Here is a 4,766-nt window from a genome sequence, read left to right on the forward strand (position 1 = left end):
AGTAGATAAATGTTATCTGTTAATAGAAAGATTAGCTAAAAAGTCTCATTAGATAGTTATCTTCTTATTAGCTGATTAGTATAAATAGGTGATTAGGCCTATTGTAAAGAGTGGCTTGTTAGGCTTTTAAGCTTTTACGTTTTCTTATATATAAAGTGAAATCTTTGACGCTCAAGATTGTTCTTAGATGTTCATAAAATCACTATAATTTGGTTATTATTAACTAGATTATTAGTGTTATTGAGAGATCAGGGATCAACACTTGGCTTCTATGCACACAAGGTCACGCGGACTTGGTACTCCTTGGATAACAGTTGTGTCCGAGCTTGTCATCCTCGCCCAAACCTCATGTCCGATTTGGCCTAACCCCGAACCTTTCATCCGGATTTGAATTCTCGGCCATAGACATAGTCGCATGCATATCTTACCCGAATATAGTCTCAAGCGATTACACACCTCGGTCAATATCGATCAATCCCGTGTCCGAGCTTCATCCGGACTTGAAGTTCCTCGGTCACCACCCTTGTCCGAGTTATTTTTTCTTGGCCAGCGACCTATCCGATTAGCTATCATCCTCGGTCACCACACTTGTCCAGATTTTGCATTCCTCAGCCAAGATTCAGCTTTGTGCGGTTTTGTTTTAAAGACAACCAAATTTTCATATTATCCGTATTTGAAGCTTTCTTTGCCAAAACTTGATTTTTTTTCATATTATCTGTATTTGAAGCTTTTTTTCAAGATCTCATTTTTTTAGTTTTGATCAGATTTTATCTGAATTTCACGTTTTATCTGTTTTTTCACCAAATCTACTGATTTTTGAGAATTTAACTGATTTTGATCTGTTTTGAATTGTTTTGAACTATTTTTAGATTTTTGAATTAATTTGTGTCGCGTAAACTGTTTTTGATATGTTTTAACCGTTTTTGACTGTTTTTAACAATTTTTAACTGTTTCAGCAGTTTTTGACTGTTTTTATTGATTTTTAATTGTTCTCGTTGATTTTCTTATTTCTGAACAACTTTTGATATTTTCTGTGAATTTTTAAGCTTACGGATTGTATCTAAAAGATTTTACTGGTTTGTGATTTCTTTGTGTTGGGTTTGAGTAAGAGCTTTATTGTTGTATTCAAGTTTCTCCTTAGCTTACTTGCTTTGTAATAGTGTAGCTTTATTATTTCCTTAGTGTAAATAGTATTTTCCTTGTAATTGTCATTACCAAGTGATTAGCAGATTGTAATCAAGATTAGAGTTGTAATTCTCTCTCTCTCAATCAAATTAAAAACATTCGATGATCTATTCTTTCTACTATTACATTCATCTTGTTCTTGAAGATTTTATCATTTTTGTATGAATCTTGGACTTCACAATTGGTATCAGAGCAGAATGCAGCAGTTTCGATTAGAGGATTAAACATTTTTGCACATTTTTGAAGGAATTTTTGAAGATTCATCGATCTGGGTTTCTGATGTTCATCACTGTCACTGCAAGGAAAAATGGTTTTAGAGAAGGAAGTTTTAGAGAAGAATCTGAAAGTGTATCTAAAGGTGATTTTTAGGGAAAAACAATATGACAAAAGTGAAAAGTGTAATAAAAGGTAAGATAACTTTTAGAGAAAAATTTCAAACCAAATAATATACTATGAAAATTGTCGCTAAAACTTTTAGAGACGCTTCTTACATAAAGAGTTTCTAAAATCTAAATCAAAAGCTTTAGAAACGCTTTCTAAACTGTCACAAAAAATAAAGTGTTTTTATTTTTAGTTTTAAATTAAATAAAAGGTTTTAATTACACTTTAATGGTTTTAAAAGCGTATGTAAAGGCTTTTTATTTTCAATAAATTGTTTATAAAAAAATATAATTAGAAATCACACGACATCCGCTGCGTGCATACGAGAGTCGGGAGTGAAGTCTTGTGCGACTTTAGGGTTTATACGATTTCTCTTCCAATTTTCAATAATCGAACACAATCAAATGTATCAATAKTACCGRCTCTACGAATTGTAAGATTTCTTTTCGATTTTTCGATTTAGGGCTTGAGGATTCATCGATTACGGTATGTTTGTCTTAACATCTTCATTTTGACTATTCATTGCAATCAATTAGGAATTATGTTTATACTTTGTTTTGGTTACATGATCGACTGATTTGAGATCGGAGGCTTTCGTTGCATTAAAATTTGCATTAAAACGAGTTAGTGGAATCTATGGGTTCCATTTCCTCTACATTTTGAGTTGAAGTAAGAAACAATGTGCATATCATTGATTTGTGATTTAAAAAGATTAAAAGGATCAGAATCATGATATCTGAGAAAAGGCAAGGGTGAAACTAATTGAAGCGGAATCCGTGTAGCATTTATTGGATGATCTGATGGTACTTGTTCCATTACTTGATAGTTCCTCAATTTCGGCTACTCCAATTATTTTAGGATAGAAGGTTTGTTGTTGTCACTTTTGTTGTTTCATGTCACTTTYAATCATGCTAATTTGCAAGGCTCTTAATGAGTACCGTTCATCGGTTGCAGGATAGCCTATCCTACTCTCGAGCATACTGGGTCTCGAGATCAGTTATTGCTTGGAATGTGGATGCTGTTGGTGGTTCATGTTTTTTATACTCCAGTAGCTCTGCTGCTTTGACTATTGTAGAAACTGTAATTGAAGGTGTGTGCTCCACCTATAGCTGGTCAGGCACTTATGCTCATCTGGTTTTTTTTCCTAACAGGGATTCTTATAAATTGAGATAGTATCTTTAACATAGGATTGACGTTTTACCACAAACAGGCTACAATTTGTTCGTTGAGCTTAAGAGATATGATCAGAGGCTTCCTGAAAGTGTAAGATGGTTGATTTCAAGCTCTATCTATTGACCTACCTTCTTTAGACTTCTAATTGCTTGTTATGGTTCATTGTAGAATYTGTTTGATAATATCATATTGTATTATTATGCTTCGTTACTTGATTTTCCATCAGGTGAGAGATAAGCTTCCTCATATACGAGATTATAAAGCTTTTAAGGTTCCTACAGCTTTGGATCCCAAAACTATACTCAAAGACCAATTGGTTGTTGCTTTCTTTGATGGTAAGATTTTATGTTGCTTCTTCCCCTTGTAGTTTACCTTAAAAAGATCTCCAATCAACCTTGAGGGCCARCTCAACTGGCAAATAGAGGGGCTAGGCCTGGAGCTCCTCCCCATAGGTCGCCAGTTCATGTTCCTCAAGGCCACTGGAGATCACTTTTTGTGTTATCTTTTTGTAATTTTTGTTTTATGGGTGAAGTGAAATCCACAAGTATTTGGCAATTGCCTAAAAATTAAACTTGATACATGTTCCATAGCTTGTAGTTTCTTTTCCAGATGATTATAGTCTGTAAAAATGCTCCTTACTTGCAGCAATTCACACTTTTGCTACATTGTGCAGCCAGTGGACAATGCATTAGTGTTACTAGTTTGCAGCCAGTGGATAATGCTCTTGAATTCTTGACAATGATTCCATTATATTTTTTATTACGTATTGCAATAATTTGGGTTGTCCAAAATTTTAGAAATTTCTTGCTCATAGATAGAAACTAATACTTTGGCATTTTCCCTTAAAAAGCTATAATCCTGTTCTGTGGGGAGTCCCTACAGGAAGCTATGCAACTAACCCCAAGACATCCCAAAATGGAAAATGCTGCAACAAGGGATAGAGGGATATACAAATAGGAATGCAAGATGCCTAACTTGGATTCCCTTATAGATTGTTCCAGGTTATTACTTGAGAAGGAATGCAGATGGTTTCATTGAGAACAGCACATGTGTAAATAACACTGCGAGTGAGCATTTTATTGTTGATCGTCTAATTGTTGATGATCTTTTAAACAGGGCATGCAATTATAAGGTAAAAGTACTGTCACTCCCCTTATATACAGCAAAAAAGAATTGAGCATGAAAATTATTTATGTGCCGTTTGTGCCTCATGTTTCAACCATTTTATGCTTGCATGTCTTACTTTCGGTCGAAACTAAAGTGGTTTGATTAGTTTGGCCTTATTAAAAAGATGCTTAGAACAACAGTTTGTTTTTGGCCAGAAAGWAGGACGAGTGGGTCAAATAAATAAATTTAATAGTAAAGTGGCCAAATAGTATATTACTCAATTATACAAAGTTGAAACAGATCATTTCTCCTTGGACTCTGTGAGTTCACAATGAGATGTTTACTTCCACAACAACCCATATGTTTAAGAAGTTAAAATTAGTAAACCTAAAACCACCAAAAATTCTACATTTGCATTATTATTTAGCTCAAAATGTTTAAGAAGTTCGAATCAGTACTCCTAAACCACTACGAACTCTACCTTTGTATTTATATCTTTTATGATTCTAAATACCACATTGCTGATCTCCTACAGATTRATGGGTTCCGGTTTGATCTTATGGGTCATATGATGAAAAGTACCATGGTATGACACTCTAACCTTATTTTTCYTATGCCCCTCCATCCATGCCATGAAAATTGCRATGTTTGATAGATCACATAGTTTAGAAGGAACTTTTACTATTAAACAAATGTGTTAAATACCCTCTGATAATGACAAAAATAGGAAATTTTGTGGACCCAGAACAATATCATCATTTCTCTATAATTATGACAATGAGATGGTTGATAAGGTAGATTTTAAGAGGTTGTCAAAACAAGAACTGTTGCAGTTTTTTGGGACATCCCAGGAAGCGAACAGAGGGAGTAGCGGTTTAGACAAGTAATCTTGGATATCTGAAAGCACTTGCTATTGTTAA

Source organism: Cynara cardunculus (assembly GCF_001531365.2).
Source record: "Cynara cardunculus var. scolymus isolate 2C chromosome LG 4, CcrdV1, whole genome shotgun sequence".
Classification (NCBI taxonomy): Eukaryota; Viridiplantae; Streptophyta; class Magnoliopsida; order Asterales; family Asteraceae; genus Cynara; species Cynara cardunculus.